The sequence below is a fragment of the Podarcis raffonei genome, chromosome 12 (genome assembly GCF_027172205.1).
Source record: "Podarcis raffonei isolate rPodRaf1 chromosome 12, rPodRaf1.pri, whole genome shotgun sequence".
Classification (NCBI taxonomy): Eukaryota; Metazoa; Chordata; class Lepidosauria; order Squamata; family Lacertidae; genus Podarcis; species Podarcis raffonei.
The window spans coordinates 37,896,998-37,912,673 of record NC_070613.1 but is presented as its reverse complement, the minus strand read 5'-3'; the positions used below and the strand labels follow the sequence as shown (position 1 = coordinate 37,912,673).

Below are 15,676 nucleotides of genomic sequence, written 5' to 3'. Positions count from 1 at the left end.
CTATTATGTACAAAGCTCTGAAAGTCATTATCAAGCAATATATATGCAGTATAGAGAAATAATGAAAATAAAAAAGTCCAATGGAACTTATTTTCAAGAAAGCACACTGAGCAGAAGCAGGAAAGAGAGAGAAAGAATGTGCTACATAATTACAGCTACTATAAACAGGTAATCATTAAACTTGCCGGCTCAAAGGAAGCATGTTTCCATATACAGATCCACCTCCACAGGCAAACCTCCCCAAAACCTCCAGGAAAATCCTCCAATCTCCCAAGAGCTTGGCAATTCCACCTGCAAATTCCATTTCCGAGTATTTTATAAGCAAAAGCAAACATGGCTCCTGTTTGGCAGCCTTTCATAAATAATACAATGATCTATTTCAAGCCCTTGTAATGGACCCACTTTGACAACTGACCAAGCCTATACTTTTTCCAGGGCTGTAAGGCCAGGACAGCTTGAGACTTTATCTTTAAGAAAGAAACAGCCCAAACCCAGAGAGCCAGACGCAAAAGTCATACATTCAGAAGCAATTCTTCTGAATCTTCCCACGTTTTCCGCACCAGGTTCTGAAGGGGTCCAATAACTACCTAATGCTGAAAACCAAGTGGGCACTTTAGTAACATTGGCAAAACAACCCCTTTTGGGGAGATACCTGGTTGCTGCGGAATGGGGGAACTTTTCAACAGAGGTGAGCTGAAGAAGAGAGATCTGGATTTGCAAAGGATCTCTGGTCCCCAATGGTCTGACCACCAACAGCAGCAGCATGCCTCCTGCTCGCCCGCCTACCGCCTAAAAATTATACTGCTGAAATCAACAAGGCGTCGAGGAACCAGGAGTGGAGTTTTTTCATGTGTGTGCGCAAGGAAAAGCAGAGTCCCTTTCTGTTCCTAAAAACAACCCGCCGATTAGCAGCGCAAAGCCTAGGCGCGTTTACTCGGAAGGAAGCCTCGCTTTGTTCAACGAGCCTTACTCCCTGGCAAGTGCGTTTTCTTAAGGACCTTGGGATCGGGGGCGCCGCTCTCGGCTCCATCTCAGGTAGAGACTTGGAGCGGACAACCGCGCTTCTCTGGTGCGCCCACCTGGACGGCAGGAGAGGCAGGTGCGCGCACGACTCTCTCCCTCTCGGGCCCCTTTCCCCGCTGAGCCACGACCAAAAAGCGGGGCGACGGGGGCGCCGCCGGGTCCCCAGCACTCACCTGCCCGGCACCGACAAGAGGAGCCGCCGCCGCCTTCTTCCCAGGTCTGGAGTCCGGCGAGAGCGCGGCGCCACTGCGCCCGAGGAAGGAAGGTGGTGGGAAGGGGGCGGAGCGCCGAGCCCGCCTTGCCCACAAGTTCTTGCGGGGCCTGGAGAAGCCGCTTAGCTCACACGCCGCCCCGTGGCTTGGTTTCTCTGTCCGGGGTTCCTGGAGGGGCTCGACGGCGCTTGGGGGAGGAGGGAGGGAGAACACACACAGGTGAAACAGATGGACCAGATGCCGGACAGGTGAGCCCCCGATTTCTGGCAAGAGCCTTGTTTCCCCGCCCCCTAGAGCTCTACCGAGCGGCGCTCAGCCCCGGAACCTTTTTCAGCAGCCGAGGTGGAACCAAGAACAACGAGGTTGCTTCTGAGCGTGTGCAGAGCGTGGGCGCAATTGCGTCTGGAGTCAGTGGGAGGGCTCTCCGATCTGGCGGGGTGGTTTTATACCACCTACTTGTTTTCAAATCACAAAATGGCAGAGTTGGAAAGGGATTCTGCAATGCGGGACTATGCAGCTGCCCCATGCAGGGATCGAACCTGCAAACTTGGCATTATCAGCACCGCGCTCTGACCAGCTGAGCCATCTCGTTGCTATGTGCAGCTGGGTGACCAGAAGGAGGGCACTCTTGGATCCACTAGGGCTGGATCTAGACACGTCAAAGGAGCGTTTCAGTTTAAAGCGTCGAAAAATTAAACAGGGAAAACAGGTAGAGAAAAACGGGGCTCCACGTCGCCATCTGGTGGCACAATGTTATATTGCGCATATAAATCGCTTTTTTCTTTACCAGTCTGGGGACTCAGCTAGACTGGAAAAGAAAAAGTGATTTATATGCATTGTATGTGTGATATAACATTGTGCCACCAGATAGACTCAGCTAGACTGGTAATGAGCCTAGTTGAGTCCTAGCTCTGCATGATGTGGAGGCACAGGGATGGTCAGACTAGGCTTGTTAAATGTAGTTTTATTTTTTACTAGAACCCAAGATCTACAAACCCGCCGAGGAGACAATGTTCAGCTTGTCTCTCCGGGTCGGCCCTTTTGTTTTGGTCGTACAGCTCAAGTGAGCTCACAATCCTTTTGTCCCAGAGTCTTAGCTAGCTTAATTCCAGCAGCCTAACTTAGGTGGGGAAAACTCATTGTTGGCCATGCTGTGGTGTGGCTCGACAACATAGGAGCCGACTCCTAGGGGCCAAGGTACCTTTGGCACCCCCCAATATAATATTTGAGGCATCCAGGCCCCCTCCCTTGTGACGGGCATTGCCATTCAAGTGGTGTGCATCAATTAGGCATGATGGGGCTTACCTGTCCCATCCCCCCATATTTTATTCACGTTGACACCCCTGCTAGACAATTGGAGGGCATCTGTTGCAAATCACCCAGAGATCTACCAGTAGATCCTGATCTGCCTTGGGTGGCTTTGAAAGAGCAGCAGATAATTTCATGGAGGAGAAGGCCATGCACTGTGTCTCCACTCTCGGAGGCAGGTATGCTTCTTAAGACCAGTTGGTGGGAATCTCAGGGGGTGGCGAAAGGGCTCTTGCCCCCAAGTTCCGCCCATGGGCTTCTCCCAGGCATCAAGTTGGCTACTATGGGAGCAGGGTGCTTGGACCAGATGGGCTTTTTGAGCGATCCAGCAAGGGCTGTTCTTAAATTTACATGCCTCCTGCCCACTCCTCCTGCCATATATATAATCACCCATATGACCAGCATTTTGAATGCAGGGCCAATTCCACCCAGAAACTCATTTTCAAAAACAGCTTCTCTTTCACTGGAGGGAGGCATTATGGGTAGTTTTGTCTTCACTCTTGCCCACTATGCCTTCTTGATTCTTCAGAACACCTGCATTAATTACAATTTTTGTGCGTGTTTCATGCCTGTATAAACCCTCTGGCAATCCAGACGAGCTGCTTCCTTGAATCTAGGACTTGTCAGCTGCAGAATAAATTGCCCTTGGCTATGGCCAAAGCAAAGGAAATATCATTTTTAAATGGAGGATTTGGCATGGTCAGAAGCGGTTCCCAAAATCCTACCCCGCAGCCCTCAACTAATGGCACAGATTCCTGTCTCCTTTTGTAAACAGCTTTCTAAAGAAGATGCTTTGTTTGTCCCAGTCACTTTCTTCTTTCACCACAAATTTAAATGCATTGTTCAATGCATTATCATTAATAATTATTATTGATTGTTAAATTTGTATACAGTCCTATACCTGCAGGTCTCAGGGAGGGTCACAGGACAAAAATCACAACATAAAAACACAAAGGGCACAATAAAAGCAAAAACAACTCAAGCAAAGCTGAAGGGGAGCTGTATATGCAAAATGTTTTTACTATGCAAAGTAACCCTTCCACCCCCATTTGACAAACTGATGTGACAAAGAGAAGAAATGAACTTAAGAGTGGGAAAGAGCAGGGTGGCAGGAGTGTAAAAAAGAGAAACTTGTTAAGTTGTGGACGAACATATCAGACAACACAGCGATTCTTCAAACAGCTCTTCTTTATTCTGAGGCCAGAATTGAACTGAGCTGAAGGGCTCAGTCAGCCTGCTTATACCAGTACCTTGTTACTGTAACAACATTCTAAAACTATCCAATCACTGAACGTCACTTTCGATCCTTCATTTGCATAACTATCTACAGTATCCCCCTGCTGGCCCAGGGTGAGAACTTCAGTACATAACAAAACTGAAATTGAGGAATTCACCCATCCCTAGTAGTGAGTCTGGCCACTTGGGAGCCAGTGCTCCAGGTTTGCCACGCCTTGTTCCCCAGAGGTGAGGAACCAAGAGCCATGTTTCCTTCTGCGCAACCTCCCGGGGCCCACATACCAGTGGTGGGTGTGGCCAGAGGCAAAAGGGGGCGGGGCAATACATCCGAATTCTACTTTTCTACAGAAGGCTAGCTTCTTCACACTCACACATCCCGCTCGTCACCCTCCATCCAGGCAGGCAAAAAAGCTTTATTAGATTTCAAGGCACATTTTAGCCAGGCAAAAACACTGAGCGAGGGGACAAAGCAGGACTGGCCAGAGGTGTGGCTTGAGAGGGGGTGTGCCCTCGGCAGAGTTCTGAGGGGCAGGGAAAGAGGCCCCCCAGGCCTGAGGCAAAGTCAGCTCTATAGGAGCAGGATCGGTGCAGTTGCATCGGGCACAGAGCTTCTGGAGCACTGCAGCTATGACATCCAACGGAAGGTGAGAGGCAGGGACAGATTTTGGTGTTGCACCGGGTGCCACTGAAATTTGAGACACCAATTTGAGATGCTGCCTGAGGTTCCCCAACCCTGGTCCTTCCTTTGCTGTCCTGGGCCTGTTTCCTTCCTTCTTGTTCTCACAGATGACAACACAGCTGCAGTTGCTACTGCAATCAATCTGCCAAATACAGTGGTACCTCGGGTTACAGACGCTTCAGGTTACAGACTCCACTAACCCAGAAATAGTACCTCGGGTTAAGAACTTTGCTTCAGGATGAGAACAGAAATCGCGTGGCGGCGGGAGGCCCCATTAGCTAAAGTGGTACCTCAGGTTAAGAACAGTTTCAGGTTAAAAACGGACCTCCAGAACGAATTAAGTTCTTAACCTGAGGTACCACTGTACTTTCAAGTAATGTGCCTAGCTCTCGCTGCCTACTGTATCTTAGCTTCAATTTTCACTATTAGCCTTGAACAGCAGTGACATTTGAGCAAGCTCTGCTTCGCATTCTATTTTTTGCTTGCTTTAATTGTGCCCCAAATTCCTATGTGGGGTTCTGCGGAATATCTTTGAGGAATGAAACACAAGCAAATGCGCTACCTTTGACTGTTCAGAGGTGGATGGCGGGGATGTTGTTGTTGTTTGCACAAAGCGCAGCTCTTTAATGCTGTTTAAAAGCAGCAGCATACGGTAAGTATCGCTCCTCCATCTTTCATTTATTAAGGATCTGTGTGTGCAAGCCGTACTGTTTTTCTTCCCTGCGATACTTTGCCTGCTTATGGCCACGCTGTAACCTGAATAACCTCTAAAGAGAAGCCACAATTAGCTTTTCAAGGCTCTTGTCACTGTGCGGGAGAGGGGACTTCCCTCCCTCCCCCTCAGTCCCTTTCACAGGCTGTCAATTACCGACTAAAGTAGTTATAATTGCACCATATTCTGCCACTTTTCACAGTACGGAAATATCATGCAATCACACCATGTTATTTAGCAGTCGGCACAAATACAACCCCTGCAAGCTAAGGGACGCAGTTGTGTTAGCAGCACACAAGTGTATATTATCTATGCAAGCATCCTTTATCCTCTTTGCTCCCAGGGACTCTCTTCTCTCTCACCGCAAGGAATGCAAGGGCAAGCAGTTATGCTGCTAATGAAGATTATTTTTAATTCCCTTGACAGCTTGCTACCCCGATGTGGCTTTTCCTCCAAGAAGAATACGCACCGAGAATGAAGGTCCTAACAGCAGGTGATTAGGCTGGCCTGTTTGGTACCAACAGCGAGAGGAAGGTAGCAGGAAAAAACCTTGATGTTGTGGATAGAATTACACAAAGCTCATAAGAGAATGTCAGGTAAAGACACTGGAACTTTACCCAGGCATATGAATGACATCTACAGTGCCAAGGATGGACAAGACACTTTCCCCACTGTTGCTGTCTCTCAATTCCCCACTTTTTTTTTCTTCGAGAAGCAACACACTCCACCTGATCACACTCCCCTGGCAGAGAATTACTGAGCCTGCATTGTTCAGGTAAATAAATGTTTGGGGGTGAAAAGAACAGTCCTGAAAAACCAGTACAGTGGTACCGTGGATTAAGTACTTAATTCATTCCGGAGGTCCGTTCTTAATGTGAAACTGTTCTTAACCTGAAGCACCACTTTAGCTAATGGGGCCTCCTGCTGCCGCGCAAGTTCTGTTCTCATCCTGAAGCAAAGTTCTTAACCCGAGGTACTATTTCTGGGTTAGCTCACCTGTCCGGCATCTGGTCCATCTGTTTCACCTGTGTGTGTTCTCCCTCCCTCCTCCCCCAAGCCCCTTTCCTCCCTGGAGCAAAAGGCAGTTTCCCCATTTTATCCTCACAAGAGTCCTAAGAGATACTGAGTGAGTGTGACTTCATGGCTACGTGGGGATTTGGACCCAGAACGCTCTGACCACTATGCAAAGAATGACTAGACTAGAATAGAATAGTAGTGTTGGAAGGGATCCCAAGGGTCATTGGCTCCACTCCCCTGCAATGAGGTTTAGTTGGAATCTCCTATCATATCTTGAAGCCACTGGTTTGGGTCCTCTGAAGTAGGAGAAAGCAAGGGGCGCCGCGAATTTGCACCTTGGAGGCTCTTGAAGTCTTGGGGTGGGGTATGTGAATTACTTGTCCGCTTCTTCAAAGAAGAGCTGGGCGTTGAGGGCTGCCCCATCAGTGTTGCCGAATTATTTGCAGATTGGTTGTCTACCAATAGGTGGTTTTACATTTCTAAATCCAAGGGGAGGGTGAAAACAGCTTATAATTACCACCATACAAAGAGAAGAAGAAAAGTCTAATCAAGAGCTAGGAGTTGGTTCATTGGTGAGGGTCAGATGCCTTGTCAATCAGAGAATGCCTTGTCAACCAATCAGAGGCAGCTTTCTCAATCCCAGCAGCGGGTATAAAAGAGGCCTGCCAGGCCATAGGATCTATGATCCCTGACCAGTGGTCCTGTTAGCTAGGGACGATGGGAGGGCCGAGTTTGCCTATGCCTGCTTTAGAAAGCTGGCGACTATGTGCTCTGTTAGTATTTCTGCATACTTAAAAGAGCTTAGTGATTCCTTATTTTCTCCATACAGCCTATAAGTCATTTGTGAATCATATGGGTAAGTTAACAAGGGGCTGTGGAACTTGTCTGCACTTTTATTTCCACTAGAGGGAGTGCTTGCTATGCCGCATGGTTTCTGGTTCCAAGTTACTGCTCTCGCATAGTGTCCTAACTTCCTTTGGCTCCTTGTCACCCAGAGTATAGTCCTCTGGGGGCTTGCAGTGTTCTGAAATAGGCAACCTTTGGAAATAATGGGCACCCTTTAGGATAAAGAATACCTGACAGCTGAACCTACATCAGGAGAAATGTTGGTGGCAGTGGTTCTGTTGGCTGGTTAAGCCTGGACGTCAATCTCTGCAGGAGAGAGCTACATCACTGCGGTGGCGTGGCTGTTCATCTTCCAGCACACTGTCTTCCTGATGTCTCTGTTTTAGCTGACTTGCCTCATGGCATTAAAATGCTTCTGTCTGAATAAGCAGCACTGAGGCAACCTGGTGCAAAGGACAACAGGGGTGTGCCTTTTAAGAGTTGCATAGAAGGGGGCATTGCAGCAGGTGCCGCCTCTTGTCAGAATGATCTCCCCCACAACTCTTAAAGCAACCCTCCTTTCCATGAGCAAGACCCTTTGGAGGGTTCTAAGCAGAGGGTGGATGGTCTGGACCATAAAGAAGGCTGATCGCCGAAGAATTGATGCTTTTGAATTCTGGTGCTGGAGGAAACTCTTGAGAGTCCCATGGACTGCAAGAAGATCAAACCTCTCCATTCTGAAGGAAATCAGCCCTGAGTGCTCGCTGGAAGGACAGATCCTGAAGCTGAGGCTCCAATACTTTGGCCACCTCATGAGAAGAGAAGACTCCCTGGAAAAGACCCTGATGTTGGGAAAGATGGAGGGCACAAGGAGAAGGGGATGACAGAGGACGAGATGGTTGGACAGTGTTCTCGAAGCTACGAACATGGGTTTGACCAAACTGCAGGAGGCAGTGGAAGACAGGAGTGCCTGGTGTGCTCTGGTCCATGGAGTCACAAAGAGTCGGACACGACCAAACAACACAAAGCAGAGGCTGGATGGTCATCTGTCATGGATGCTTTAGTTGAGATCCCTGCATTGCAGTGGGGTGGAGTAGACGGCCCTTGGTGCAGGTCCCTCCCAACTCTATAATTCCATGACCGCAGTACCTTCACCATCCCATCAAACATAGCAAATCATAGAAAGGGCTCCTTACCCCCCCATCCCTTTTGCTGTATGCACATCCAACTCCCACCTGGGCGATTTAAAACATACCTGAGGTTCATCAGTATGTCAAGCAGGAAGTACACTTGCCTTTCACTGATCAGAAGCAGATTTAGGGGCACTTGACCCCAAATTACACTGGGTGCAGAGCCTAGAGCGTGCTGCAACTATTTTGTACAATTTAATTATTATTATTATTAATAATAATAATAACAATAATAAATGCCCCACCCATCTGGCTGGGTTTCCCCAGCCACTCTGGGTGGCTTCCAGCAAAATACTATAATACAATAATTCATCAGATATTAAAAACTTCCCTAAACAGGGCTGCCTTCAGATGCCTTCCGAAAGTCAAATAGTTATTTATTTATTTGACATCTGATGGGAGGGCGTTCCACAGGGCGGGCACCACTACCAAAAAGGGCCTTGCCTGGTTTCCTGTAACCTCACTTCTCACAGTGAAGGAACCGCCAGAAGACCCTCGGAGCTGGACCTCAGTGTCTGGGCTGAACGATTGGGGTGGAGACGCTCCTTCAGGTATACTGGGCCGAGGCCGTTTAGGGCTTTAAAGGTCAGCACCAACACTTTGAATTGTGCCCGGAAACATACTAGGAGCCAATGTAGGTCTTTCAGGACCGGTGTTATGTGGTCTCGGCGGCCACTCCCAGTCACCAGTCTAGCTGCCACCTTCTGGATTAGTTGTAGTTTCCAGGTCACCTTCAAAGGTAGCCCCACGTAGAACGCATTGCAGTAGTCCAAGCGGGAGATAACCAGAGCATGCACCACTCTGGCGAGACAGTCCACAGGAGGTGAAGGGGGTGCCAGATTCTGGTGCCACATAAGGCGCTGCTGAAATTTGAGATCCCAACAGCAACAGCTGTGATGTGCATCTTGGAGGATAGATCTGCCACCTGCCGCCTCCTAGGCAGCACTGCCATCCCACCTGTACAGTGGCCTCTTGACAAATAGGAGGCACTGCTGGTCTCTCCTCCTTCCTGTTCTCAAAGTAGATCTTTATCTCCTCCTTGTTCCTGATGTAGATCTTCACTCACCCCTTTTTCCCTGGTGGCAGGGTGAGGGGGGGTGTCTGATTTGCCTCAGGTGCCAAAATGTCTTGGGCAGGCTCTGTTCTTATGGGACAGAGCTCTAGATAGAGGCAAGTACTTGCAGACCGATCAAGCATTTTGGATAGATCTGGGTAGCCTTTGCTGTGGCCTGAGAGAGCCTAGCATTTCCTTCTTGCCTTTGGCTGCTCATGACAAATTGACACAGCAGGTCTTGGGAATCAGCCATCGCTATGGAAACAGCCTTGATTTGGAGAGATAATTTCAAATTGCCACTGTTAATCTGCAGTGTGCTAATTAAAGCCAAATTTTAGAATGCAGTTTACGTTTCATTTTCAAGCATTCCCCCCCCCCCGTGCATTCAAATTACTTCCACATTTCAGACATTTTCCAACAAGGAATGTATGCATTTAGTATATGACATAAAGAAATAAGGCAGTCTCCATTTAAGGGGGGCAGAATGCATTTCTAACAGTCAGTTATACATAGGTTTGTGGCACTGTGCATGGAATTAAATATGAGCCTCTATAACAGTTAGCGGAGGTGCTTTTTGAAATACATACCGTATTTTTTGCTCTATAAGACTTACTTTTTCCCTTGTAAAAAGTAAGGGGAAATCTGTGAGCATCTTATGGAGCGAATGCAGGCTGCGCAGCTATCCCAGAAGCCAGAACAGCAAGAGGGATTGCTGCTTTCACCTCTTGCTGTTCTGGTTTCTGAGATTCAAAATATTTTTTTTCTTGTTTTCCTCCTCCAAAAACTAGGTGCATCTTGTGGTCTGGTGCATCTTATAGAGCGAAAAATACAGTACTTTTCATGTGAATGGACTCCTCTCCATCAATATCCACTTTGGTTATCTTCCATGTTGCAACCTGCAAAAGAAATGTTTATGTTAATTTATATTTCAGTTCATATGCATGTTTATGTTACTGTTTTCTTACATTATCTGTTCTGTCCGTACTTAGTTGAAAACCTCAATAAACAATTTTTTTAAAAAAACAGGTAGCAGAGGTACTCCAGTGCAATGGCCTCAAACCCCTTTGGTCTTAACAGTTCCTCCTTTACTTGTTACTCATGGCGCTGTGGGTAAAACCGCAGTGCCTAGGACTTGCCGATCGTATGGCTGGCGGTTTGAATCCCTGCGGTGGGGTGAGCTCCCGTCTTTCGGTCCCAGCTCCTGCCCACCTAGCAGTTCGAAAGCACCCTTAAGTGCAAGTAGATAAATAGGTACCGCTTTATAGCGGGAAGGTAAACGGCGTTCCCGTGTGCTGTGCTGGTGCAGGCTCGCCAGAGCAGCTTCGTCACGCTGGCCACATGACCCGGAAGTGTCCTCGGATGGCGCCGGCTCCCGGCCTCTAGAGTGAGATGAGCGCACAACCCTAGAGTCGGACACGACTGGCCTTCAGGCAGGGGTACCTTTCCCTTTACATAGGAAAATGACACCTGACCGCTGGATTCACCAAGGCTGAACCTTGCAGCCTGAACCCATTCCAAAGTTGCAATCATACTCTAAAGTCGGGATTTTGTAATGGTGTTCACTGCAGTTGCCTCCAAAGATTGATGCCTTACTTACATATCCTTTCTTTGCAGGAGCAGTAGCAGCTAGCCTTTCTGTTCCTCAACGCCCCTTCAGAGTCTGGTCTTCTCCAGTTGATTTCCATTCATCATGATCCATGGATAAACATCTGATAGAAGGAAAAGATGCAGCACACTAGAGCAGGAAAGAGTTTGTAGGCCTACAGGCATTCCACAGATCAGATCCAACGGCTCAGGAAGAAATTATAAACTGGGGTGTGCTAGGCTCCGGATTGGTCCCTTTCGCTATAGAAGGTAGAAAGGGGACCCAGAATGTGCTGCTCCCTACCACGTTGTCCTCTCCTGTTCATCTTGGCCCTCAACTCTATGGGCATTGCTGTCATTTCCTTCACACAGCTGCCGTGTAAAACAGCCTTGGGCTGTTACGTTTCCACACTACAGGCATTTAGAAGCTGCTCTGCACTTTTGTACAGTACTTTCAACACAGTCATGGTGCCAGTGGGGAAAAGATTTCTGCCTTATGGAAAAGATAAGGCAGGGTACTGAGAAAGTGACACAAACGGACACCAACCCCCATTTTGGAATGTTTTCGGCTGCTAAGCCTGTCTCAATTTATGTATATATTAGAATTGTTATTGCTGCATGCATCCCTGAGTGATGCAAATGCATCAGAAGGGCGGGAGATAGGTTTTCTGAAATAAATAAACTAAATAGGAGCTCTGCGGCAGCTGCTCCTGATTTGGAGATAAGGATTAGGATGAAAGACCCTAATTTGGGCCCTCGTAGGCAGCCAAATCCGTGATTTCAAGCGGATCAGTAATCAGGAGTTGCCAGATTCTTTCTTCTATAGCCCTGTCTTTCCATTGCCGTTCTTCCAGCATAATTCTGCCGGTACTAAATCAAATGTGCAACGTAAAGCTGCAGTAACAAAATGTTAAATCAAGCTGGGTGAGTGGATGCTTATCCAGTGGAAGCAGCTGCCAAAAACGTGGTATTTCATCTCGTTTTTCATGCATAGTAATGAAGGCTGCACTAATCCCTGAAATCAGATATTTCACGAATACCTTTTAAAGATGCACACAAAAGAGTTAAACAGAACTCGAAGCCACAGATTTTTTTTTTAAAATTCTAATTTTTAGAATAAAGGGATATCACAAACTGCCATTGCTACTGTGAAAAAGACTGAAAGGTCATTTTTTATAGCATTAAGTCTTCTGGGTTACCAATCCTGAAACAAAAATATGAATATGCATTTATAATCTTTCTTCCCTGTGCATATTTTATGTAGATCTAGAACAATTGCAGAAATAAGCCTTTCCTCCAGGTAGATGCTTTCATCCAAGCGAATTAGCAACCTGGACATTTTATGGTAACATGCATTATGGATAGCGGAAGACGTTTGAAAAGGAGCTCTTTGTTTAAGTGGCTTGGTAAGGAGCCACACTGCTGGTTCACAGCAGGTTGAGTTTCTGGGTTTGCTTTTATTGTGGAATTGATGTGAAATTTGAGTTTAGCCAGCCTGGCTGAAAAGGAAAGGGGAATCAGATAGGCGTTGCAATGCAGGGAAGCTGTACTGTAACCTTTGCCCGTGTCTCCGTGTTATACAGCCTAAATGTGAATGCTGGCTTTGAGAGGTTCAGCGCAGTCTCCTGCAAACTTTAAATGTTGTCCAGCCCTGACAAGGACAGACTTCAGTGGAAATGAGAAGTAGTTCATTGGATAGCATGCACAGGCAGTGCACATGTAGAATAATGTGTGCACATGGAATTCCTGGGCACCTCTTTCATGCCTCTTCTTCGCTGTATTAAACATAATCATCATTTCCTTTAATTTTTATTCATACCTTTTCCATTCCCTAGAAGGAGGAGAGCCAGGAGCACCCAAAATCCTGCATATATCACTGTGCACATGGGTTCTGCATTGGGGCAAACTGTGAATTGAATGTGACATTTCCAAAAAAATTGCAACTTGCATACCAAGTTTATTGGGAAGGAACCCTGCAGTTACTTTTTGATGATTTGCAAGTGAATTAACCACAATAACAAGCCAAACACTTTTAAGCAATAGCCCATTTATTCCCTTGTACTACCTAATTAAAAACCAAACGCCATCGGTTCACAATAATTTTGAATTCTCCCATGCATCCTTTCCTTATACACCAGAACTGCTTTGCCTTCAAAAGCGTCGCTCTAGCAGCAACAGCCCCTAGGTGGCGCTCCATCTTAAAACAATTAATTTGCTGACATGAATCAGGTATAGAGTAGAGGAGCTATACAGTTCTCTTAACACGGGAGAATTCAGCATGGGGGTGGGGAAGAAAACCGTTGACAAAACATATCAATAAATTCAAATGACACAAAAATCAACAAGTTGATAAACAGATGATAAATTTGGTATGGCAAAAGAAATAAGGTAAAGGTAAAGGACCCCTGGATGGTTAAGTCTAGTCAAAGGCAACTATGGGGTAGTGGCGCTCATCTCGCTTTCAGGCTGAGGGAGCCGGTGTTTGTCCACAGACAGCTTTCCAGGTCATGCGGCCAGCATGACTAAACTGCTTCTGGTACAACGGGACACTATGACAGAAGCCAGAGCACACGGAAACGCTGTTTACTTTCCTGCCACAGGGGTACCTATCTACCTACTTGCACTGACATGCTTTCCAACTGCTAGGTTGGAAGGAGCTGGGACAGAGCAATGGAAGCTCACCCCATCACAGGGATTCAATCCACCAACCTTCTGATCGGCAAGCCCAAGAGGCTCAGTGATTTAGACAATAGCGCCACCCGCATCCCACTCGCAAAAGAAACAATCTAGACTTAAATATATATAAATACAGAGCAAGTGGAAAGTTAACAGACAATATAATTCCAGATGCACAGAGCCTCAGCAGCCTGGCTTAAATGTACTGCAGAGCCTGTTCAGGAGTCTAGAAATCACCTAGGACTCAGCTACATTGGCAAAGAAAAAGTGCTTTATATGCGTTATATCACAGTGGAGTCCCGTCTTTCGCCAACGTCATTTCCTTTTATGAAGTTTAGAACGAGTTTTCCTGAAACGCTTTTTTGATGTGTCTAGATCTAGCCCATGACTCATCATTTCTCTGAAGGAGACTAACAGCAGTAAAGAGGAAATTGCTGGGGAGGACGAGTCCTCTTTCCCCCCAGGCTCCTGGAAGTTCCAGCTGCTGGTGGTACTGGCCTTGTTGCTATGGTCCTCTATACTTTCAGTTACCTTCTTTTCTGCTGGTGTTGCGGGGCAGAAGAAGAGGAGGAGGAGTTTGGATTTGATATCCCGCTTTATCACTACCCAAAGGAGTCTCGAAGCGGCTAACATTCTCCTTTCCCTTCCTCCCCCACAACAAACACTCTGTGAGGTGAGTGAGGCTGAGACTTAAAAGAAGTGTGACTGGCCCAAGGTCACCCAGCAGCTGCATGTGGAGGAGCGGGGAAGCAAACCCGGTTCACCAGATTACGAGTCTACCGCTCTTAACCACTACACCACACTGCAGATAGCTGCATCTTCTCCCAATGGCATCCATCTCATCATACAGGTGCCTACCCCAAAGGGATCAGACACAGGGCTGGTCCAATCATTGAACAGAGTGAGGCAGCCGCCTCAGGCAGCAGATTTGGATGGTCGTGGAAGGGCAGCAAGGTGCTAGCTGTTTAATTCATCATCACTATTCATTGTGCCTGTGCTTAGGCACTAGTGGGCTTTTCTGCCAAAAGAACTTGACTAGCCTTGGGTACAATCCAGGTGGCTTGACAAGGAGCGCCATTTGCTGCTCTGCCTCAGGCACCGAAATTTCTTGAGTGGCCCTCAGCAGAAGACATCAAAGTTCTAGAACTCCTAGAATTAAAGGTTAAAACCCTTTAAAAGGGACCCTTTCCCAAGGAGTCTGATGACCTTAGTATTACAGCCTTAGAGTCAGCTCATTTTTGCCTTCCTTCACTCTTGTTCTTGCATAGAACAAATGATGTAATACAATACAGACCATGAAAAATATATTCCTTAAAAAACCACACACATCAACAATGAACCCGTTGTATAGCCTGATTAATGCAGGCCCATGCTGTAGCTCTAGGCTGCTTTAACATTTTGTTACGTGAATGAACTTACCTACATGGGAGCATGGGTAAGATGGTAAGGGGGGGGGGGAATGAGCGAGAACTTCCCTAAACATGGTGCTAACAATTAATAGCCTTTTCCCATTTTTTAGATGCTCCACTGACCGAAATACCTTGGCAGACAAATATAGGTCAGCAATGTGAAAAGGTCTTAAATGCCATTATATAAAATCAAAGAATGGCCTTTGTGAAGATTGGATGAACAAATATGGGAGACTGATCTAAGGATGTGAAATATTTTAATGAGTGCCACAGATCCAGCAAAACAGCAGTATGGAGGGAGATACAGGAATAATTTTAGTAGCTTTATTTCTGTGTTAACGTGATACGGTTCAGCCTGTGTATTCTTTAATACTGCATCCCTAGAGAACACAGAACTAAGTCCCATTACTCTCGGCCAGATTTACTTCCAAGCAAGCTTATGTAAGGTTCCCTGATTTAATACTAGATGAATGTTGCTTCTTCATAAACCAAATTGTGTGACCACAATTAAGTATTAGGACCGGGAACATAAAAGCCCTGCTGGTTCAGACTATAATCCCACCCAATCCAACATCCGATTCTCACAGTGGCCCACTATGTCTATGGGAAACTTGCATGCATGGTTTTTACAAAGCAGGCAAACCGTCTTGTCCTTGACAAACTGCAAACATTAAGTACTGTGAGCAAAGGTTAGCAAGGTATTTGGACACCACACCCAGTTACCAATATATTAGCCACCCGTAATTCCACA

The 15,676-nt window shown here is 46.8% G+C and overlaps 1 protein-coding gene and 1 long non-coding RNA gene across 4 annotated transcripts in view; one reads left to right on the top strand and one right to left on the bottom strand.

Moving 5' to 3' along the window:
• The window catches only part of WIPF3 (WAS/WASL interacting protein family member 3), a 36,327-nt gene extending 35,026 nt beyond the window's left edge, over nucleotides 1–1,301 (bottom strand). Inside the window, exon 1 of one of the 3 annotated variants that reach the window (XM_053359560.1) lies at nucleotides 1,197–1,301. The gene's annotated coding sequence lies outside the window, so the exon portion shown is untranslated. Of the gene's footprint in view, nucleotides 1–652; nucleotides 921–1,196 lie in introns of those variants that run through there. The other 2 variants (XM_053359561.1, XM_053359559.1) reach the window with 2 other exon arrangements.
• Nucleotides 1,302–1,390: 89 nt separating this feature from the next.
• On the top strand, nucleotides 1,391–12,646 carry LOC128398475 (uncharacterized). The gene is made up of 3 exons (XR_008327138.1): nucleotides 1,391–1,483; nucleotides 5,597–5,945; nucleotides 10,871–12,646. It is a non-coding gene; the product is annotated as an uncharacterized LOC128398475 (long non-coding RNA).
• The last annotated feature ends 3,030 nt before the right edge of the window (nucleotides 12,647–15,676 follow it).